This window comes from Heliconius melpomene, chromosome 16, assembly GCF_056956725.1.
Source record: "Heliconius melpomene rosina isolate 202511_hmr_F chromosome 16, ASM5695672v1, whole genome shotgun sequence".
Classification (NCBI taxonomy): Eukaryota; Metazoa; Arthropoda; class Insecta; order Lepidoptera; family Nymphalidae; genus Heliconius; species Heliconius melpomene.
The window spans coordinates 6,197,674-6,223,602 of NC_140404.1; the positions used below are offsets into that span (position 1 = coordinate 6,197,674).

The following is a 25,929-nucleotide window of genomic DNA, read 5'->3' on the forward strand; positions in this document are numbered from 1 at the left end:
TAGTCTCATAATGGTACGGAGTGTTCACACTAGGTTCCCTCTGCCTACCCTGCTACGTGCGGGATACAGCGTGAAGCTGATTTATTTTTATTTTAAAATAGTAGTATCAATACAAACTTTATTTATATAATATACGAGTTAAAGGGAAATAGCTCCACCTTTCCACAGCTATAACTTACTTGGCATATTTACAAAGAAGGCATTCATGTTTGTCGCAAATATAAAGTACGGTAGAAAGAAAATTGAGTGAAGTAAGGAATTTCTAAAGAACCCGCAACCCTCGTCAACGCGCTAACGACAGGGTCCTCCCTGAAATATTTGATAGCGGCAAAAGGTGGTGTTTTGTGTTATAATTAGGATAATAATGCGTATATATGATAAAATAACATTATATATATATATATATATATATATATATATATATATATATATATATATATTACTAGTGGACCCGGACGCGGCTACGCCTGCTTGAACTATAAGAATATTTATTAAATATATTTATAAAATTATTTTCACTTTTCAATAGAATTAGTAAGAAAATATAAGCCTAAATTTTCAAAAAGAATAATAAATAGAGACATATTATTAGAAAAAAATATCAGAGTTATTGAAATGAACCAACAAAAGAAGTAAAAATAACTAAAGGATATTCTTAATATTAGAAAAAGTACCTAAAGTTTTCCGTGCTTGCGTACATACTCGTAGATATCGACTCTATGAAAAAACTAAACATTTTTCTATATTAAATAGGATAATTTTTGCGAGCAATATTAAATAAAATAAGAAGACAATCAAAGTGTAGTTTAAATAAATTATAAGCAGCAAAAAATTACATAAAAATTAACAATAGTTCGAAAATGTATGAAAATTTATAAAACTGTCAACGTCATCTGCCCGTTCGCGTCGGTCATACTCATACTATGCCGCCCGAAGGTTAGGTCAGTGATATCAAGGTTAGGCAAACGAATCAGTGAAATCTCCTTAATTATTTATTAGAATGCTATACAGCAAACTATAATTTCAATTTAGATAAAATGTTAAGAGTGACTATTATATTTATTTTCATAAGGATGAATATCAAAATGTCGCGGTAACGGTTGCGTAGCGACGCGACGGTTGTTATTAACATGGCAGAATAAATTGCATGTCAAATTAGAAAGTACTTTAAAATATATTAGTTCATATGTGTAATGTAATGTTATATAGCCTATAGCACTTCTGAAGAATGCAGCTTTCATACAAAACAAAAACAATGTGAATCGGACCTGTAGATCCAGAGATCTTAGCGTTCAAACAAACAAACAAACAAACAAACAAACAAACAAACAAACTCTTCCGCTTTATTATATTAGTATAGATGTTATTTTATCATTGTCATTTTTATATATATATATATATATATATATATATATTCGAGGAAAATAATATGTTTTATGCTTTTGTCAAGAAAAGAAACTCTGACCTACTTATTATTTCTCAATTTACGAGCCTTCTGTAAAAGTTCAATTGGAAGAAACAATAATAGTCATTATTATTTCATTGAATGAAATAATACTGTTAGTTTCTGCAAATGAAATATAGAAAATAACGTTTATTATTACTAAAAGTTACTTCTAAAGATGGCCGCGATTCAAATTAAAATAACATGAAAAGCTGTAGTGAAATGTTTTAAGCAATTATGTAAAATGTTTAACTTGTACAGAAGTTATAAGATTTTGGACTTCCAATAATAACAAAATTTTATTTGGATTATTTGTTCATGAATAAGTAGTCAAGTATGATTGCGAATTGCAGCAAATTGGTTTAGTTTTTTTTTTCACTGTATCTCACACATAGCAGGATAGGCAGAGGGAACCTAGGCAGAGGGTACCAAGGTTCCCAGATGGGAACCTATTGTTGATATATAATCCATTCCCCTTAAGACACTTCCGTTCCCCATTTTCCACCGCATATTAAAGACATTGCGTGTTGAATGGCAGAACTCAACACCACGCTTTGCCTCGACACCAGAGCAAAGAAGTGAAAATATTAAATCTTTTCATTTCCCCGAGTGAGAATCGAACCCACAATCTGTCGCCTTTTAGTATAAAAGCAGTTACTTTTACATAAATTTAACTTTGATATGGTCACATATAAAGCTAAAATATTTAAAGTGGATTTCGCACTAAGTTATACCACATTCATTCGAATCCGCACAAAAAGCTAGTGCATGTCAAAGCCGTCGCATAACGTACTTGAGAATAGAGACAGAAATACCCCCCTTTTTTTATCACGTATCACCCATTTTGCAAATTAAAAGAATGCAATTTTCTCTAAATGTTCTTTTTATCCTACATTTTCATAAATGAACTTGGATATGTAAATGCATTTCTAAAAGAATACTCTTTTCTTCTTGGTCATAATTAAAAATGTGATATAAAAATCTTATCATTTTCATTTTAGACTTACTGTCTTTGTTCTTGTTTAGCTCTGTCATAGTGAAAATATTTGAATTTAATTTTATTAAAAGTGGAATTTTGAAAAAAAATCCACTTTTAATGGACCTCAAACCACTCGAGGATATGAATTATTTTCATTTTTCCGCTCAGGAAGAACAGCGCGGCTCTATGAATTGCCATTGAACACGAAATGTCTTAAAAACCTAATGTCTTAATAATAGATTGAAAGTACAGAACCCTGCCATGGATTACATGGATTTTTATCAGATCTCATATATTAAATTTTTAAACGTTAGTAGAGAATACTTATCATGCTGAACAGCTTTTGTTAAGGCAGCTCTATATCTATATCAAATATTCCAAATGTGTTATAGCCTGCTCTGGCATTCCAAATAAAGAACATAAAGTTTGTGTCCAACACACAAACAGACAGACAAAAAGCTTAAATCATAAAGTAGGTACCCTAATTGTAAATTGTCGTAAAGATATTAAATGCACCGACAGACTGTTTTTTTTACTGTATTTATATATAATATTAAACATAGTATATATAGTATATCTATTAAGTAAAATTCGTTGGACCTCGCAACAATAACTCATAGGCCAAAAACGCTTTCATTGTTCTCGATATGAATAGATCTGGATGTTCGTTGTGGTTGAGATTTATGACATATCCTATATACAAATAATTTAAATTATGATGGTTTAATGTATGATATATATAACTAAAGCAGGTCTGCGCCTTGAAACAATACAATTAATATAATTTGAATAATATTTTAAAAAATCTAAGAAACCTAACTTTGAAAACCTTTCTTTTAGATAATCTTAATATATCAAAGACTTTTATTAAAAACCGTTGAAAATTCCCAATATATGAGACAATTAAACATTGTAAATATCTTAAATACTACTTTATAAATGTATGCGCTAAATATATAAACCTTATAATACTGGGTTCATAAGAGTGATAAACAATTGAGAATAATAATAAAAGCAAGCGTATTTACTTGCCATAAAGGCATATAATAATTTTTAACCATGTAATTGAAACTTGCCATTTATAGAGGCCGTCGTAGCGTAGTGGTTGTGAGTTCGATCCCCTAACTTTAGTAGACAAATGTCTCAAGAATTCGATGGAAAATAGAGAACGGAGTTTCTTAACAATTAAACATTCCTTATACCGATTTACTTTCGAAAAAAAACGCGTGAAAATGCTTTATTTATAAAAAAATATTACTCCTAAAAAAATTAATTAATTTTGCAAATTCAACCAACCTAGTTAACTAAAATCACTAATTAACCTCAGATCAATCAAAATATTCGTATTAGTACATTTGACGATAATGCCTTCTACTTCGGTATATCAAATCGTTCAGAATGACCAATCATGCCATTCGGGCGTATTAAGTCGCGTGTACTAATGGACCCACTCCACTCTATTTCAACGGAGGGAATAAGTGAAATTAGGCATTAAATGGAACGCAACTGCTTAACGAGCTTGTCGCAAAACCGGAATATTATATTGAATTATTAAGTACGTGCGTCATATATTATAGTTACAATCATATGAGATTCAAATTCAAATTCAAAATATTCTCTATTCAAATAGACTGTTATAAGCACTTTTGAATCGTCGCATGAAGATATGAACAAAAAACTACCACCGGTTCGGAAGGCAGTTCTGCTGAGAAGAGCCGGCAAGAAACTCAACAGTTGCTCTTTTCAAAGTAAATAATAAAATTTTATATCATGGAGTAAGATAATTAAGAGTAAAAAAAATAGTTATGTTCGGTCGTGGTGCAGAGGAACAAGCGTGGGACTGTAAGGCAGGTTGTAGGTTCGATTCCCATTTCAAAGAATGAAATGCTGATATGTTCATTTCTTCGTTCTGGTGTCGAAGTCAAAGCGCGGCGTTGAGTTCAGCCACAAAACTCTCAATGTAATTTGACCTAACTTAAGGTTTTATCTGCCTAACCTGTTGTGTTTGGAATACAGCGTAATAAAGCTAATAAAACACTTAAAAAAAACACGCATAAAATTTATTTATTTTATACAATAAAAATTAATAGCTGATACTAAGATAGTTTAATATAATAGCTCTGTTAGTAGGTATATTTTAATGTTATCGACATAGGCGAGCATTAATGCACATGTTAAAGGGGCTCCTAAAACCTAATCTTGAGTCGGAAGCACCAAGCACTGTCTGGAGGCACAGGCCTCCGCAACCCGCAACGCCATGAACCCAGAATTCTTTAAAAATTTTCTTCTCTTATATTAAAAATAATTTAAAAGATGCCAAAATAATAATAACTGATGAAACCTTTGAAAATTAATTAGACGACCTTCTCAATCACTGTCTTTACGAAGGCAAATCTTTGTTTCTTGACTTTCTTGTTTCTTTCAAATTGAAGTGGCTTCATTGTAGTCCAACGTCACAAATAGCCTCAATGAGATTTTCTACAATGATAGAACATAATAAAACATTTGGGTTAAAATTTACTGTTCAGGAGAATTTCTACGCCCTCTTATACTTATACAAAAATGTCTCTGCATTTGAGGAGAGAAACAACACTGACTGGTTGTGGGTTCGATCCCCACTCGAGGAAATGAAATATTTATTTCAAATTCAAATTCAAAATATTCTTTATTCAAATAAACTTATTATAAGCACTTTTGAATCGTCGAATGAACATATGAACAAAAAGCTACCACCGGTTCGGAAGGCAGTTCTGCTGAGAAGAGCCGACAAGAAACTCAATAGTTGCTCTTTTCAAAATCAATGGTACAATTTATTACATTAGCTGGCAGCTATCCTGCATTACAAATCGCATTAATTTAAATTTATATTTCCATTTCTTCTCTCTGTTGTCGAGGCAAAGCGCAGCGTTGAGTTCTGCTACTCAACACGCAGCGCCTCCAAAATTCGGCGTAAAAATTGGGAACAGAGTGCTGTAACACTAGGTTCCCTCTGCCTACACATCTGTGTGCGGGATACAGAGTGAAGCAGATTTGAATATATTAACAAATACAATATTATATACATCCTACAAAAATAACTTTCATTGTATATTCTATTTAAAGGTAAAATATAATGTTGTAACAATGCTGGGATTCGACCTTCGAAAACTGGGTTCTTTTTCCGTTCCAGTCTCCAAACAATGCTTACTTTGTTACGAAACTTTCAGCCTTTAAAAATATTTGCTAGAAATTCTTTAAAATATTTTCGTTCACAAACGGTAACTATAATTTTAAGAAATTTCTAAGTTAAATCATTCACAAATTTGTGAATCAGTTGAATAACTTTATTTATTACCATTTATCTTAAGTTTTTGTGTGAGTGTTGAGTTGTGCCACTTTGCAACTATCTCAAAACTCCACAATCTCTCTGCCACTCAACACTCAATGCCTCCAGACATCGGCGGAAAATGAGGAACGTCTTAACATTACGATTAATTAAAGAAAATAAAATGGAAAACCCAATTCGCTTAAATATTTCGTTCATAATTTCATTATGCATAAGTTATATGGCTAGCGTAAGAGCGTTATCGATTTTCTCTATAAATACGTTATACCGTACACTGGCTCGCTGACTAAAAATAAGTTTAAAGAGCCATATTATTCTTGTCAACTTTTGCTTCATTTTTTTTTTGGTTTATAACATAATATACTTTAATAGCTTAAGCACATTCAGTAATTGATCACAATTTTCTACTTGAGGGAATTAATTATTTTTATTTCCTCTGGTAATAAGACGATGCGCGGCGTTTAATTCCGCTACTCAACATTAGATAGGAAAAGCGTAAGTTAGGTGGTGCATGGAAAATGGAATGACTTAACTTTTAGCAATAGGTTCCCTGTACCATATTGTATAAAGGAACAAGTTGATATTTTTAATCTAAATTTTGCAAAGCATATATATGTATTAACTTAAGTAAATTTGAATACATGCATGGAAGCGCAATGTAATCAAAGTCAAGAAGAACTTAGAGGAATTAAAAGTACTCGCAATAAGTAAGAGAAAAACTTTTAATCATATTTGTCATCTGTCTTCAGGTTAACTTTACAGATTTAAAGAAACACAGCGGAGCATACTCGTATGTATTTAAATATATCAACTTCAAGTTAGGCAGAGGGAACCTGGGAACCTAGTATTCCGCTCATTCAGGCACTCTGTTCCAATGTGCACTTTATATATTTTACATATAAACTGTTTTTTACTATGTATTTAGGTATATATATTCAAAAAAAGTAAAATATCTATTTTAAAGAACATATGACAAGCAATTACTGCAGTTTATTTGACAGCTCTGTATTTAGCAAAATTAATTTAACTTTGCCAGAAACTATTAACAACTGGCGAAATACGGTAAAATCACCACGTTTTCACACGTCAAGGGAATTTTTACTTCGGCAGTATATATGTACTGAAATAAGCTACTACGAAAATTATTTTTAAATATTTGATTAATGAAATTTTATTTATGAAAATATAATTCCAAGGTTTTATCAGCTCAGTAAGATAAACAATAAAGTTGGGTATCGCCAGTCAAGATCCATTGTCTTTAATTCTGGCAGAAGTTGGAGAACGGAGTGCCTTAAGACTAGTTTCTCTTTCTCTCTACTATTAGTAGGATATAGTTATAATAAACAAAATTATGCAAATAATTTTCAAAAAATTGTTAATTATAATTGGTGCTAAATTACGTAATTGTAGATGCACAGGAAGTACGAGCAAGTATAGATTTTCATTATTATAGTGAATTTTATACAAAATGCATTAAAACGAAGCATAAATGCTCGTATCTTTTTATTGCATTGGCTTGAGTGCTTCTATGCTCCAAGGGAACATAAATCTGAATATATTATATTAATTTCAGCCTGATACCTCCAAGAGAACAAATAATTTTGACAGACGAACAACAAAGTAATCCTATAAGGGTTTCGTTTTACCCTTTTGAGGTGCGGAACCCTAAAAATGACCTGGTATTTTTTACTATATATCTAATTCTTTAGAACAAAGATTATATATTCTAGTCTTTACGTATACCTAATGCATGCACCATCTGTTGCCTATTTTACAAAAGTTTTATATTTATAAAAGGTGATATTTTCTAGTCACATCTGAAACGTATTGCTGAAATAAATAAACCGTATAAAAATTTGAACGTAGCGGGATAACTTTGCTTACTTTTTTTAAATAAATATTTTTCTTTCCTAAGTGTAGAATAACGTTTGAAAATGTTCAAAAAGTGTTAATAATTAGTTAGCTAATTATTATTATTAATATACAGGTAATGTCTGATATCTGACATGTATGTAGGTACGGTATATTATTGAAACATTAATATATACCAATATAAAAAATAATTAAAGTTCGAATATACTTAAACAAAATCATATTTCAATATTTGAAATAAAGCCCTACAAGTATTTTATCGAAGAATTTAATAAAACTTTATAGAGTACGTACATAATGAGTGCACAGCGCACTGACCTGTTGCGATTTCACGGTGTGCCAAGTTTGAACGACGCGCACGGCGGATCAAAGGAACCAAATACTCCATTGTTACAGTTTTTGCGAGGGGCGTAGTCTCTTCAATATTTCAAATATTCTATTTACATTGTTTTGTGCTTTGTTTATTTTTTTAGCTCGCATATAGCAGGGTAGACATAGGGACTCTCCACTCTCCGTAGAATTTTCGAGGCATTGAGTTGTAAAATATTAATAAATAATAATTCATTCCCTCGATTGGAAATCGAACCCACCATTATCGTGTTAAAGTCATACGTTTGTACCCCAGCGCCACGACTACCTCCAAAATTATTTTCAATTACTATTTATAATACATGAGAAGACCGATAAGTGTTACTCAGTAGTGAAGTTAGGAAGTTTTTATTAGAACAAGACAGTATTCATAAGAATATACATAAACATAAAGAAAACAAAGATGATATTTGTGGTAAATTGAGAAGAAAGAAAACTTAATTAAGAATATTATGTATATAATACAAACCCTACAATCCCTAGAAATGGTGAAAAATTCGAAACATTTCATAGAGTTGAAATTCGCCTATATACAAATCTTCTAAATATAAAAAGTTCATTTTCAACCTTCACATAATTTTCAACGGGAAAATTGTCAATTACCAATACGTCATAATATATTTTTGAAGTGTTAAAGAAATGAGAAATCGACAAGAAGTTGGTTTTGACGTGGCCTCGCTAAAAATATGAATATTTTTACAAAATTTAAAGCGACGCCTTCTCAGAGGGCATGAGTTGACAACTTTAACTACCTTGTTACATTTCAGGAGTGAAAAAGTTTCAACTTATTTACAATTTTATTACCTATACTAGAGAACGCTACTCGTTGTCGTCGTTTTGTAGTTTATTTCGTTTATAATCACTTAACTAAGGTACAATATAATATGAAAATGATATATTTTTGAGGCCAAGCCTCTGGTGTTGAGATGAAGCGCGGCGTTAAGTTCTGCTACTCAACACGCAATGCCTCCAGAATTCTGCAGAAAGTGGGGAACGAAGTGTCTTAACACTAGGTTCCCTCTGCCTACCCTAAAGCGTAAAGCTGATTTATTTATTTTAATGGAATAATTTTGATACAATATGTAATCCAGAGAATATAACTTCAAGGATTTTCAGTAACATAAGATTAGAGCCTTTCATCAGTATTCCCAGTGCACCACGAAGAAGTTTCCAAAGAAAAGTTAGGCAGATTCCTCTTATCCTTTAAGATTATATTATAAACAAAAAATGTATATATCGGGTTTTTATCAAATAAATAAAATTACACAAAGCTCTGCTCGTTAGGCAAATTTGTTTTTGCAAACCAAATTCGACTCTATTGAATATTTATATGTACGAGGTAGATTTTTTACTATTTCCGATTGATGATCCGTGACTTGAAAATATATATTATTTCAATCGAGCATTTGAATCGCACTTGCCTGATTTATTAATATATCTATGTATTTATTCTTCTTCTTCTTCTTAAAGTGCCTCTCTAACTAGTGAAGGTTGGCAGTCAACTATGTATTTATTAGGTGCCTAACAAGTATGTCGCGATAAAGGTCTTTGATATAAAAGTATTTTAATCTTATCGCCAATCTTCTCAAAATATAAAATAAGAAAGAAGATTCAGCCGCGCCTTAGTGATTGAGAATTTCAAATATAATCCGATTACTTACAAATCTTATCTTATCTTTTCTTCAAAGATCGGTATTTACGCAAAGAAGATTAAATTTTTTCAGCTTTACGCTGTATCCCTCAACTACCAGGAGTACCAGGTTAGGCAGCGAGAACCTGAAAACCTAATGTTAATACATTCCCATTAAAAACTTTCCATTACCCACTGGCGGCGGAACACAAAGCCGCGCTTTCCTTTATAACCAGAGCCAGAACATGAAAATTTTAAATATTTCATTCTCTCGAGTGGGAATCGAATCCACAACCTCCGCGTTTACAATCGCACGTTTGTAAAAAGAAAATTTTACTTGCATATACTCGTATGTAGGTTAAATTCACTGATTGTAACAGGCCCGCTTTCCAAACCAAGGTGGGCCGTGACAGGTCAGAAATGTATTTTCAAGAACAACTGAATAGGACGAAGTTTTATCTCTCCCTTTGTAGATAACAAACAAACAGTGCTCGCAAAACAATGTGCTACAAGAATGTTTAGGCTGTGTTATTTTGTTTAATGAATATTGAAGCTTTATACTAAAGTAAGATATTTTCTTTTTAGCCATTCGTATTTCAATATCCCGCATGTAGCAAGGTTTCAGAGGGAGCCCCCACTTTCCCCCGAATTCTGGAAGTATTGCGTGTTGAGTGGCGGAACTAAATAACGTGCATTACCACCACGCTGAGTGAAGAAATTAAAATATTAAATATTTCATTTTCTCGAGTGGGAATCGAACCCACAACCTTTATAGTTTATAGTCACTCGCTTGTGCCCTTGCACCAGGACTGGCCTCAATCTCCTCTCGTATTCCAATTTAATTCTGATTAAACAAAAATCAAATAGTTTTCTTTGTTTCACCAAAGAATAGTTTGCAAAGTACTTACTTTAAAGCTCTTTTCATTTGCGATGAGTTTTAAAACACTATTTCGTTTATTTTTTTTTATTTTGAACCTAACAGTTTTAAATTTTCGTAGCGCTATGTTACCTGTATTAATGGAAGAGATTTTGATAAAGAGACTTTGATAAAGATAATAAACGATATAGCATTAATACGAGTATAATATATAGTAATTTCATGCAATATGGACGTAATTATTTTTTTTTATCTTAAAGTGACTTAGCGCGGAGTTAAGTTCTGTCTCTATCTACATTATAGTTCTGGATTCGAATCTGAACCTGTGTACCACTTCGTGATATCGGAAATATTTATTATACTTATAATATTTTTACTTTATTCTTCCGTTAAGAAGAAATACATTGTACATTTTGTCTCATAAATATCGCGAACATATTAATGAAATAAGCACAATACTCGCTATTTTACTAGATCGACAAATTATTAATTGATCATTAAATGAAAATATTTATATTAAAATGTTTAAATAAAAATTTAAAAATATTATTAATATTTTATATAGTTTAAATGTAAATTTACGTTATTCAGGAATCCACACCGAGTATAACGAATGCGGTTTCAAAGGCAACCTGTGAACCCAGATTGGGGGGGCATTCAGCCTAACTAGTAACTAATTAACTAGAGTGAACGCCACGTTACTAGTGGAGAACGGCACCACAAAGCCTAAAGTAATCATCTATTGATAGATGTCAGGCTGATATGCGTCCGTATGCATATGCCATGAATTATTCACTAGCCACATGTAGAGAAATGTCAGAAATACGAGATTTTCTAGCTATAAATTTAAATATAATTGGTACAAATCGTATAGAACTGTGGCATAAGCATTCAGTGGTATTAGACATAATATGAGGCCAGTAGTGGCACAGTGGTACAAGTGTGTGACTGTATGAGCGACTGGTAGTGGGTTCCATCCCCACTTAGGGAAATGGAATGCCTATGTTGAAGATGAACAGCGTCAGTAGGAGAGGATTATTCTAACATTGAATAATTAAGTCAAAGGTTAAGTTTAATTAAATTAGATTTAGACAGATTACTGTACTTCCTTCTTAGTTGAAGGTCTTAGATATATTTTAGTTTTAGATTTAATTTGTATTTTTTTTATTTACTTATAATAACTTTTTATATTCTTTCATATTTTCTTTAACCTTTAACTGCAAACTTCGTAATTAATATACTTAAAGGCTAAAAAGCTTTATAAAAAAGGTATTTTTGAAAAGACTATTTGGTTTTACTAAAGTATAAACATGACATATTTTTAAAGGAGTTAAATACTTACTCTGCTTATAATATATCTATTCGTAGATACCTTTTTCTAACATTTTATTCCAAAAATATATAAAAGTTCTATGAGTCTAATAGTTTCTAAATTGTTGTATTTAAAAATAATAAAATTTATTATTATTTTATTTAACGTACGTACTATATTATTAAGTAAAATTAAGTATGTTAATTCATATGAACATCAAAATATTATAAGAAGAAACTCTCCATTATGCTCTCCAAATAGAGAAGTGTAACTTTCATCATCCTATATCTTATAAAACAAAGTCGCTTTTTGTGTCTGTCTGAACTTTCTAACTCTTCTTCTTCTAAACCACCCAACGGATTTAGATGCGGTTTTCACCATTAGGTCGAGTATTTCTCAGGGAAGGTTTATATATAGTTTATTATTTGTACATTCTTATGTAAATTAACATAAATACGATAAATGTGTATAAGGTCCTACCCGCTGAGACACTTTCGCGCATGCGCTGCTTTAATGGTAAATACTACATGCAAAAAATGTACTGGAGTATTGTTCCTCTTAATAAGATCTACAAAAAAGTCCGCGATGGCATATTCGTATCTTTTAAGAATAACGTGTAGTGATCATATTTCTGTCTAAAAATAGTAATTTCAATATATTTTTTATTGTGAGGGATATTTCTCCATAATGGTATTAATCCTTATCCTTTAAAATACTTTATTAAATTTCTACATTAAACGAAGATAAAATTTGCTTTTTAAACTATTTCAAAATTGCGAATAGTTTTAGAGAAAAACGCATTTAATTATTGACACATCACGCCGTTCACACATCAACTGTATCGAGTCAAGTTTCACTTATCCCTTACTCTCAGCATATAAATAAGTATATTAGTTACGTTGGCCATTTAATGTAGATCAAAACTGTCTTTTCTGTTTTTCATTTTAATAAGTACTTTAGAAGTTGTTACAATATTAAAAAATCCTTGCTGCGAAAAGCGCCTCGCGACGTTATGCTTATACAAGCGAGTCCGCCGCGCCCGCCTGCCTTACACGCATCGGTGGTTCAGTGGTAGAATGCTCGCCTGCCACGCGGGCAGCCCGGGTTTAATTTCCGGCCGATGCATTCTATTTAATTTTCGTCACAGGCAGCCACGTAGTGCGTGCTTTTCATCAGGGACAGAATACCCTCTTCAGCATTAACCACAAGCTCGAAAAAAAAAACCCGCCTGCCTTTATAACAACGAAGATTTAGATGCGTTTGCACGTATTGGATAATTCGAGTTGAATGTATTATTTAATGTCATTTAACTATCTAAAAATAGTAATTTAAATATATTTTAATAAGTATTTGAAAAGATTAGCATCACAGATATAAAATTACGGTACCTACTAAAAAATCCTTGCTGTGTAAAACAATTGGAAAATCCTTATTGAAACTACGAAAATGCGGGTTGCATTAGGGTTTAATTAATTTTCACATTATCTTAAGTGATTTGCAAACATACATTATATGAATAATCCAGTAGAAAAAGCGGGCGAAGCCGCAATAGGGTCGCTAGTTTATCATAAAGAAATAACGTTAAAGCATAATGTTTAATTTTGAACATGAAATATTAAAACCGTGAATGCTAGCCATCCTTTATTTTACCCCACACTTTATACCTTTCATGCTATATATAATTATATACTTCTATAATTTAACTTTAGGTTCTTTCAGTTAAATAAGTGCCAATTTATTATCAGTAACTTTTTATAACTGGTAGTCGTTTCATATGTTTTTTTAGACAGGCAGAGGGAACTAGGAAACTTGTTACACACCCCGTTACCATTAAGATACTTCCGTTCCTTGAACGCCTCGTTACTAGAGCGAGGAAATTATTATTATAAAAAAATAAATATTTCATATCTTCGAGTGGGAATCGAACCCATAACTTGTCGCGCATACAATCGCACGTTTGTGTCCCTGCACCCCATCTGGCTTGTTTTTTTCATCTTCAACTTTAATATTTCACGTTAAATACCGGTGATAAATTAATTTCGACTTTTAAGTTAATTCTCAAATATTATTCGTTTTATTACAAACATATGCTCAGAGCGCTTGGATGGTTTAAAATACGAGTCCTCGAGGCTCCTTCAAATTTTTACAAGACTTCTAACACATTTTGCAATGTAGGTCTCTATGAAAACGTCCATAATGTAAGGACGTTTTCATATATATGTAGCTTGAACATATTAATCACATTACTTTATATCATAGGAGCACCATTGCAATTTCATTTTAAAATAATTTTATATGTGTATAATTACTTATTGAAGCGAAATTTCAATAGATAACTATATCTGAGTATGGACGTTGTTTCCTTCAATCTAAATATTTCATCGTAGCTAGGTGTTGGCAGAACTCGGTTAGGCTTTTAACAGAATAGACAGCCACTAGTATATTGAAACACATCCCTAGCAACGTTTTCGCAAACTGACATTGTTATTGGTATTGAAGCATATTCAAGTTTTGTATGGATATTACATATCATACATATTTAGATTTTTCAACGATACAAGGATTATGCGGCCTTGGGTTCTGCGGAAAATGGAGAGCGGAGTGTCTTATCACTAGGAAAATGCAAATATTATTAAATTAATTCTATTCTTAAAACAAAATTGTCCTTATTTCATTTTAAAACCCAAGCCTTTCATCTTTAAATTTAACATGTTTTTTTATATTTCATATTTAAGAAAGCAACCAAATAAACCAAACTCTCACTCTCTTTTTTTTCTTCTCTGTCTATCCTATGTATACCTAAACTTTGAAGAGTGTCCATAAATAAACAAAATAATAGTCATAATTTTTATATAACTGGGGATATATTTAATTTAATAATACTTTCTAGGATATTTGAATGGCTTGAAAATAAAAAACTGCTACAACAAATCCAATATTATATATTCAATTGAAGAAGTAAGAAAAATACACAATAAAAAAATGTTCCAAAATACGCTACTGGGAGTTAAACCACGACGGAAGTATAAAGCCTTATTAGCGTTGTCAGTAACTCTTGATAAAAGGACTTCGTGCCAACATAATTCGATGCTGAGTTTCCTCGATTATAATTCCATATTTTCATTGATAAAATATTTCTGATATACCTACATAATTCAACAAAATGTTTGTATTGTTTGTTTTATTTCATATTTATTTGTTCAATATTACATTTATTTTATTGGATACAATGTATTTTTATATTATTAAAATAAAAAATTTTTTCGCCCATTCGCCATTCGCCATTTTCGCCCTCAGAACTTTGATGGAGGCATACAGGGAAAAAAGGAGAGCTCTGCACGTGGCCTTTTTAGATCTGCAGAAGGCCTTTGACTGTGTGCCTCGTCAGTGTATCTGGTGGGCATTGCGATCCAAAGGGATCCCTGAGGCCTATATTGAGATTATCAGAGGCATGTACCACGATTCCGCTTCTATGGTTAGGACTGCTGTTGGCGACACTAGACCCTTCCCGATTACAGTGGGGGTTCACCAGGGCTCGGCTCTTAGTCCGTTCTTGTTCAATGTAGTGCTTGATACTGTCTCGGCTCACATCCAGGACCAGCCTCCATGGCTGATGATGTATGCCGACGACATAGCACTCATTGCCGAGAACCGACTGACGCTGGAGCGTAAAGTGAACCTCTGGAAGGGTACGCTTGAGAACGGCGGTCTTAAACTAAATGTGTCGAAGACAGAGTACATGGCCTGCGGGAGCCGGGACTCGAGCACCATCCTTATAGGTCCTGAGCCAGCCGTTAAGTCGGAGAAGTTCAGGTACCTTGGATCCGTTATGCACGAGTCTGGAGGCATCGACCACGATGTCCATGGCCGGATAAGCGCTGCCTGGGCCAAATGGCGGGAGGTCACTGGTGTGGTCTGCGACCGCAGAATACCGCCCAAGCTCAAGGGGCTGATATACAAGAGCATCGTCCGACCGGTTCTTTTATACGGCAGCGAATGTTGGCCAGCACTATCTCGGCACACTCTAGAGCTTCACGTCACGGAAATGAAGATGCTGAGGTGGATGTGCGGCGTAACGCGGTCTGACCGCAAACGCAACACATTCATTCGAGGTAGTCTTGGGGTCCGTGACGTAGCGGATAAGCTCCAAGAGCGTCGCTTGAGATGGTTTGGCCACGTTACGCGCCGGCCTAAGAACTATGTCGGACGCAAGTGCCTTGCTATACTAGTTCCTGGGGCGCGACCTCCCGGACGCCCAAGGAAGCGCTGGTTGGATGTCGTGATGCAGGACATGAGAGCCAATGGTCTAACCACCGAGGACGCAAAAGATCGTGCAAAGTGGAGTAGGGTAAGTAGGAAGGCAGACCCTGGTAATAGCCGGGATTAATGCCAGGAAGAAGAAGAAGAATGTATTTTTATATTATTATTATTTTTTATCTTCAATTATTAAGCGCCATAAGCGTTCAAATTCATATTTGTTATGGCCGTCGTGGCGTAGAGGTACAAGCATGCCATTGTTAACAGCATCGGTTATGAATTCGATTCCCGCTCAGGTCGAAATTCAAGTAGATGTAGGTGTCGATTCGATTCTCTATCTTACATGACGCTAAACATGAGTAAAAACAAGAAAAAATCTAATAAGCTATAATTTATCAAAAACTATGTTACTTTTCTTAACAATAATAAAATACAATATATCATTGTTACAGATAATCTTCGTTCATAATTAATATTGGTAAGTCCATCCATCAGAGGAAAAATAATCTTTTACTCATATTTGTGAAAAATCTGTAGTACCATTCGTCTTCTTCTCTCAAGTTCTCAACATCAATTCTGAACGCAGGTGTCTCTTACAAATTGGTCTCATGATGAACTGTATTCTGGAGCTATATTACATCTAAATGATTGTTGTTTCCTCATGATTTATACGAGGTCGTTACTCGCACTTGACTGCTGTATATTATTAACGAGCCAAATGACATTTTAAAGCTATTGGTTTATTTAATGGCTTTAAAATGTTCTTATTTTATTTATATTGCAATATATATATTTAAAAAATATAAGTTTTGGTACAGGACACAAGCGTGTGACTGTGAATATGACAGGTTGTATTCGATTCCCACTTTAGGAAATTAAATATTTAATATTTTCATTTCTTCGCTCTGGTGTCGAGGCAAAGCACGGCGTTAATTTCCGCCACTTCACACGCAATGCCCTTAAAATTCGGCGGAAAGTGGAGAACGGAGAAAAGTTGGGTCTTAACACTACTCCCATCTGCTTACTCTTTTGCTACATGCAAAATACAACGTAAAGCTTTCTTTTTATTATGAAAAATGAGTGCATACACAAAACTAAGCTTGTCAACTTTTATAGCCGTTGACTTAGTTGAATCCAGAAATTGGCACGAAACCCTCGGTGGACGAGACCGACTCGCACTTAACTAGTTTTCTAATCTTATTTCACTACTTTTAATAAGTCTGTCGATTGATAATCGTAATATCGTAATCGTAATAATCGTATTACGAGCCATTTTATATAAATCTATAATAATATAAATATATGAAACATTCTTTCTATTTCTTCTCTTACATCTATATATATATATATATATATATATATATATATATATATAGGTATGTAAAATTGCGAGAACCAAAGAAATGGCTAATGATATTATACGAAGCTTTGCATCTGCAAGCTCCTACGTTTACGGCAACCGTTTTCACGTCATTGAATGCACTGCATACAAATCTGCTTAAAGAGACCGTCGTTATATACAAAAGGAAACGGATTTCATTTCTTTCCACACGATGTATTATATTTGTATATTTTTCAATTATATTTTAGTTAGAAATATCTAACGTGATGAGGCCAGTCATGGCGAAGGGGCACAAGCATGTAGGTATGCTGCAACAAAACGGCCTCAATCCGAATTCTTTATCATAAAATATTCCTTACTTTGTTTTCCTAAATAAGAAACTTTTAATTAAAATTTGTAATAGATATACTTTTGCCAATATTTTGCAAATATCAATAATCTGTGGTTTTCATTAAATATATAATTAATCTTGGAGTTGAAGTAAATTGTTCTAATTACTCAGCATACAAGAAAGTAGAAAATTGAAACGAAATAAGCAAATTGACTTCAAAAGAAAGTTTCTTATGAAAGCATGACATTTCTAATAAATAATAGAAATCAAATCAGCTTCACGCTGTATCCCGCTCACAGCAGAGTAGGCAGAGGGAACCTAGTGTTAGTTAGCGCTTTACGCTGAATTCTGGAGGCGTTTAGCGGCGTAACTCAACGCCACACTTTGCCTGGATACCATAGCAAATAGAAGATGTAAATTTAAATAAATATTTCCTGTAGGAATCAAACTCACAACCTGTTAGTGCTTACAATCTTGCACTTGTATTTTTAAACAAATTACAGAATGCTATTTAAAAACGAAAAAACACTATTTAAATTACAATGAGTCTTTATAATTGCTGTCTTTTTAAATTGAGCATCCGCCAATAAACTTACTTAACGTTACTTAAGTCCTCGGCGCTGTGTAAAGTAATAATGAAATTAGTCCTAACTTGATTTTTACCCTTGTACAAACTTTGATCCATTTAGTCTGATTTTCAGTTCATTTTCCACCAGCTTAGTATATGCTGGCCTAGCGTAACCTGTTGGCTTATCTTAATAGTTAAAACAAATACTGTAGACTTTAATGTGATAATGTTATTCTTAATTTAAAAAATTGCATATACTAGTACATTACTTTCTTTTAGGTTAATGCTAATATCTCGCATAGCAAAGTAAGTTGGGTGAACCTAGTATTAAGATAAACAATAAAAGGTGGAACTTAAAGACGCATTTTGTCGTACAAAAGGCGTAAACGTAAGGCCTCATGAATTAGAAAGTGAGAAATGGAATGTCTTAATCGTAGGTTTCCAGGTTTCCTCTGCCGACCTGATATATTCGGGATACAGCGCGAAAAGCAAAATAAATAGAAAAAAAAATTATAAGAACATCATATACCTTTGTATGTTACTTATAGTGGTACAATGTTTTGGGAAGGTAAGAAACAGAAAATAATATTTAATTAATAAGATACACATGAGATAGGTGCGTCCGTCTATGCGTCTATTAATTAACTATATAATACACACAAATAATTAAATCGATATCAAAATAATTAAATGGTTGAGATTCAATTAACTCGAATCACGACCTCGTTTAAACAACCGCTTCTAACTCGCTAAATTAAGTCAACTTTACATATATTATATGTATATAGTATATACAGTCATACAAATTTACTTAATTAAAAATGTGTCAAGTATTCCAATATAGAAAAATACACAGAAAATAGTTTTCTAGTGGTTTTAGCTATATTGAAGAAGAATTAATATTTTCGCCTTTTTTTCTGTTTGTTCCCTTCTTTACTTCGTTCGGCTAGTTCGACGCGCGTTTGACGTTTTTTATATTAAGTAGAATTCATATAAAATGCATAAGAAAATTATTATTTATGTCTTGTACTTTAAAGTTAATGTTATAGATAAGTATATAATTTTACTCGGTAACATCATGAAGTAGTTGGACGTAACTGACATTTGGTATAAACGAATAAACTTTTCTCATTATATTTCTAGTTGACAGTAACAATATTAGACACAATTTACGACTTTATATAATACAGAATGTACATATGTATATATCTAAAATTAGTTCTAGACTCCATTTTAATTTTTTAATGTCACTTTTTTTCAGCTAACTCCATTCTTTTATTTTTTTTGCCTTCCACATATAATTTATAGCTAGCTAGAAAGTGAGGACCTAATGTAAAGAGATTTGGTTCTCCATAATTAGACAGAATTATTTGTCACTCCAGATAGGGGAAATGGGAATAATTGATTTCTTCTTTTTCTTCATTAGCGTCCCGTATGTACCCGTCTGACTGTACACGCAAGGGTCCCAACCATTTCGCTAAAATGCCCTCAATTTTCACTATTAACTAATATTACTATAAAAACTTTACATATAAGCATATACATTAGATTCAAGCGGAAACAGCAATTGCTTACTAATGCTTAAATAATTTCATCAATATTTTTTTAATTGAATTAATCACAATTAGTTACAATCAACAATTAAGCAACAATCAAGTAAAAACAACAAGATATAAATACACTTCCTTTTGAACAACTTCTAAAGCATATTGTAAACTTAAAACATAATTAACAGAATCTCACTTTGCTCTGTTCATACTTAAAAGATGAACTCAATTCAAGACAACATTATTTGCTTGTCTTGAACAGATTTTAGTTTAACCGTATTCTGTTAGCCCGAAGCTTTAACTGAGGGGTTTGTATTGTGGAGAATAAATAGAATGGGCCGTTCTCTTTTTCTTGTTTCTCACTTTTAATTTCTTGTCGTTTAATTTCACTGTATAAATATATATTACGTGACTTTGCAAATGAGTTTTATTTTTAATCAGGAGGTGGTTAAATTCTATATTCGAAGAGTAGTAGAGTTTGGTACTTTACAAATATTTATGATCTGTACTACATTTATAACACAGGACAAGAAATAATAATACACTGCAAATTAAAGCTACCTATAGTATTTTCTATATATTTTCTATATACTAAGAAACTCCTTTCCGAGAGTCAAATCTTTCCACCCTTTTTTCGAAATATTACTCGTTGAGTGGCGAAACTCAACGCCGCTCTTTGTCTTCTTACCGGAACGAGGAAAATAAAATATTTTTTTCTTTTGAGAGGGAATCTGGACTAACTAAAATGACATTTTTTTAGAAAAAAAAACCCTATTCATTTTGAATATAAACTACATAAAAGCTATATGATATACACATAGTACAAGCATAAAATGTAAACCTACATCAAAGTAAATTTCATTTCCAATAAAATATTTATCAAAAAAACTAAATCAATATTGCCTCATTCGTCAATTTATATACACATATTTTTCAAACTAAATAAACCTTGCAACCACTAACGCGAGCGTCCATTGTAATACGCAAAGCCAAATCCTCGCTTTGCCAACATGCATGATGGAAAATGGCCAAAGTCTAACTCTATTTTTAGAGTTAGTTTTTGTACACTTTTTTGTCAATCTACGAGATGGATTCCATTTTTAATCTCCTTTTCACTACGCCAACATACGTTTTGCCCTGTATTTGAGTTTCTCTTTCTACTTTTTTAATTTTACCGGACGGACTAATGGTTGGAATTCATTGTAATTATTATTTAATCTATGCCTAAGTACACAGACTAAACAAAGACTGAGATGGACTCGAGGAAAATTGAAATGAATTACTTAATGGATGGTCTCTAAATGATATTTAACGAGAGATTAATAGCGTCATTGTTATGTCCAAATAAGGCTGAGAGCAACAATTAATCGGTGACAATTCGGTTTTATTTATAACATTCATTTTTGTCACCTATTAATTATGAGACTGCCTCTCCTGAACACATATTTGTTTTTATTATTATTTTAGCTAAAGTCTGTAATTTAAGAAGGCTGTAATTTAAGAAAATTCATAATTTAATACTTGCATAATCGAATATAAAGAAGATGTGGACAATAAGAGCTAAAACTTTTTTTTTGTACTTAGCACTGCTACGCCGTAAGTCGTAAGATAGTAAATCTCATCAAATTTGATATAATAATAATTTTTAAGAATGTTTTTATTGACTCACCTGTTAAAGACAAAGACTACTTTAAGAATATATCTTAGCTATGGAGTAAATATATATAAAGTCTGTGGTAGTTTAAGTCCGCTTAATTTAATCTGCCTCTTAGAACCCCAGGCACGTTTCATGAAACTTGTGATACCATATTGCTTTTTGATTTAATTTCTTTATATTACTACTTTCAATCTCAGATAAAACTTTACAATATTTCCATTTTTTTTTCTATATAGTTTTTAATTTAAAACTAATCCAAGAACCTTATCTGAAGGTTATTAAATACTGTCTGTAACGACAGTAATTTAAAAAAATAAACCGACTGTGACCAGAAATAAATATAAAATGTTGTCGATTTCTAAAAATGTTATGGAAACTAAATCCGTTGTAGTTTTAAATTCTATTTATATCTTCAGAATCAGGTCAGTATCGAATATAGAGAATTATGGTGCATATTCAACATGGAATATAGAACATGAACCGAAAAACTAATATAATAAAACAAAAAACTAACCTAAAAAAGAATTATTTTTTATATCCACTTATATATATGTACGTACGTATAATATACTACAGGCATTAATTCACAGACTTAACTAAATACGATACGTCCAAAATCCACTTGTAAATCTTCCACATAAAACACAATATATTTGATTAATGTACGGAACCATTCGTACTCAAATGGCGGCTATCTCCGTACTAATCCTAAGATTATTGGGGATTTCCCTCTCGATACCGATTGTCGTTCGGTTTATAAAGAAGTCTTCGTTAATAAGATGTTAGTAAAACCGCATGATCTAATTTTCTTTTCGTTCCTATTTTCATTGTATTTGCTAGTAATATAACGATGATTGTAGGTAATTTAATTTAAAAGTTATGAATAAATTCCTTTGTTATTTAATTTTATTCTTTATTGCACATAAAATACAAAATTATAGAAGGACAATTGATTTTTTTTGTTTAAAATGGCTAGTCTATTTCTAAAAGAAATCTCTTCCAGTCAACCAATGGAAGTGGTTAAAAGCCAAATAGCGAACTAAGACCACAATGCAATCATAAAGAAAATAAGAAAAAAGAAGAAAAAACGCAATACATAATATAAAAGAATAAATATAATAGTTTATACGTCTCTATAAATATAGAGACGTATAAACTATTAAATCGACTACATATACACATACAAACCTTTTTTTTATTTTATGATATATGATTTTTTTTTATTATTGCTTAAAGCAGCCATACTTATACAATAAACAAATTATACCTACTTCTACTTGCATTGCAGTACTTCTTAATACTAAAATAACGAAAACTCTATGCAGGATGCATTGTGGTTTACAGGAAATTGAAAAGCCTATTCGAAATTTCCCATTTTATTCAAAGAAAACTCTTTTTAAAGGAAAAGACTAGTTCAAAACTGTCACGAAGGTAATGGGAACTGGCGTATTTTGTTTTTCTTTTTTTTGATGTTCAAATTAATTATGAAGTATAACTTGCAGTTCGATAATCATGTACCCTACACCAGGTGAAGTAGAAATCAACAAAATATGTGAAGATGTAACAACAACCAAAACTTTATGGTTTTACTAATAAACGTTTCCTTTGCTATATATGTGTTTTTTTTTTCTTTTTTACATATTTCTTTATATTTGTTTTATTTTGTTAACAAAAAAGTTGCTAGTTGTTAGTATGTTTAACAAAAAAAGAATTATCCAAATCGATTCAGGCGTTTTCGAATAATCGATGAACATATATAAAAAAATGATTCCAATGAATTGTGAACCTCGTCCTTTTTTGAAAGAAATAATTTGAGATTATCTAATTAAAGAGTAACTCAGCCCAAAAGACTGACTACAAGCAATAGATAGATTTATACGAGTATTTTTATCTATCTATACTAATATAATAAAGCGGAAGAGTTTGTTTGTTTGTTTGTTTGTTTGTTTGTTTGTTTGTTTGTTTGTTTGTTTGAACGCTAAGATCTCTGGATCTACTGGTCCGATTTACTATGTCTTTGTTTTGTATGAAAGCTACATTCTTCAGGAGTGCTATAGGCTATATAACATTACATTACACATATATACTAATATTTTAAAATACTTTCTAATTTGACATGCAATTTATTCGGCCATGTTAATAACAACCGTCGCGTTGCTACGCAACCATTACCGCGACATTTTGACATTCATTCTTATGAAAATAAATATAATAATCACTTTTAGCATTTTATCTAGATTGAAATTATAGTTTACTGTATAATATTCTAATAAATAATTAAGGAGATGTCACTGATTCAAAATGACCTACCCTTCGGGCGGCATAGTATGAGTATGACCGACGCGAACGGGCAGATGACGTTGACGGTTTTGTAAATTTTCGAACTTTATTTGCTGTTTATAATTAATTTAAAATACATTATACTTCTCTTCTTATTTTATTTGATATTATTGGCAAAAATTATCCTTTTAGGTACTTTTTCTAACATCAAGAATATCCTTTAGTTACTTTAACTTCTTATGTTGGTTCATTTCAATTTCTCAGTTATTTTTTCTAATAATATGTCTCTACTTATTATTCTTTTTGATTATTTAAGCTTATATTTTCTTACTAATTCTATTGAAAACTGAAAATAATATATTTAATAAATATTCTTATAGTTTAAGCAGGCGTAGCCGCGTCCGGGTCCACTAGTGGTATATAAAAATGCTGTGAAATTCTAAATCTCGTTGTCATTTAACGAAGCAATTTACGGAAAGATGATAGCTTGGAAATTTCTCTGTTAACAATTAACGACAAAGGGCCGAGGTTACTACAATTAACATAGTATTTGAGTTGCAAACTCGTGAAAGTATTTTTTTTAATGAAATAATATACCATCTAAAAAAATGTTACGTAATAAAACGTAGTTTATTTACTTAATTAATACATACTTTTAATTTAATACTTGATACTCAATCGGTGAAATAAAATATACGTACGATAAAAAAGTATCCTCATGTGGACAGGCCCATAGTTTCGAAAGAAAGTGTCTCATCACTACATAGAGGGAATTCTACTTTTTTAAATAAAATAGGAAAAATTAAATGATAAAAACTGTCTAATCTTATAATCATAAACCATAAATATAAGTAGATATGAAATCAAGAAAATATTATAGTACGGCCTTTTGGGACGTATCCCTTTATCACTTAAGAGAATCTTGTCACTTAAGAAGACACATTCAAAACCTAAAGGTCGTGTTACATAAAAATAAAATATAGAAGAACGTTATAATCCCTTAAAACCGCCAAAGGGTGTTTGAAGAGGGTAATCTTAGACAAAATTTATACCAGCCTGGGTATAAGTTTTATCAAATTAGCATTAAAAGGACTGTGACAACTAACTTCTATCCAGTTAAGTTTATTACAGAATGAATTTACTAATGCTTATAATATTTTTGTAATAAATAAATTTAAAATTTATTGAAACCGTCGTGGCCCAGTGGTACAAGCGTGTGATCGTTATTATTTATTAATATTTTTATTTTCTCGCTACGGTGACTTTTGTTACTCAACATGCAATATCTCATGCAGCGGAAAGTAGGGATGGAGTGACTGAAAAAAAAACCGGGGTATTTAACCTAAATATTTTCTATCTAGTCCAACATATTATATAATGATAAAAAATTTAAAAAATAAATCAGCTTCACGCTGTATCCCGCACACAGCAGGATAGGCAGAGGGAACCTAGTGTTAAGACACTCCGTTCTCCACTTTCTTCCGAATTCTGGAGGCATTGCATGTTGAGGCAGAACTCAACGAGCGAAGAAATGAAAATATAAATGTAGAAAAATATTTCACTTCTTCGAGTGGGAATCGAACCCCCAAAAACGACAACGATGGCCTCTTATATAATGATCATTATATTATATATCATTATATTATATAATGATCATTATGTAATATAATGATCATGATTACATAATGATCATTATGAAATACTGATAGTAAGCACTGTCTCAAATAGTTTCAAGTGTTTTGACGAGATACTAAATAAACGTAACTGTGTAAATAGGACGACCCAGTGACGATGTTATTTTACGGGTGCGGGTGACCCAGTTCTATGGTGACTGACAGTTTTTAATTTAATCGCCGTTATATAATAGGAAAGAAATTAAAATTTTATTCAAATTATTTCAAATAATAGATTTAATAATTCAGCTTCATACATGAGATCAATTATGGTGCTAGTGCATATATGCGTGTGTCAATGCGACAGTTTATGGGTTCGATTCTCACTCGAGGATATAATATTGCTATGATATGCATGCTTGCTGCTCGGGAGACATTCCCCTTACCAATGCTATGCTCAATTACTGGGGCTTGAATGTTAAAATAATTTAGATAGTCATTCATCCTAGTGGGTTCCCACAAACAT

At 31.9% G+C, this 25,929-nt stretch overlaps 1 protein-coding gene across 4 annotated transcripts in view; it reads left to right on the forward strand.

Moving 5' to 3' along the window:
- The window catches only part of rsh (Rap GTPase activating protein radish), a 180,718-nt gene that overhangs the window by 81,234 nt on the left and 73,555 nt on the right, over nt 1–25,929 (forward strand). For 2 of the 4 annotated variants that reach the window (XM_085199470.1, XM_085199472.1), the window contains exon 3: nt 16,518–16,543. The exons of the other annotated variants lie outside the window; for them this stretch is intronic. The gene's annotated coding sequence lies outside the window, so the exon portion shown is untranslated. The remainder of the gene's footprint in view (nt 1–16,517; nt 16,544–25,929) is intronic. 4 annotated transcript variants of the gene reach the window in all.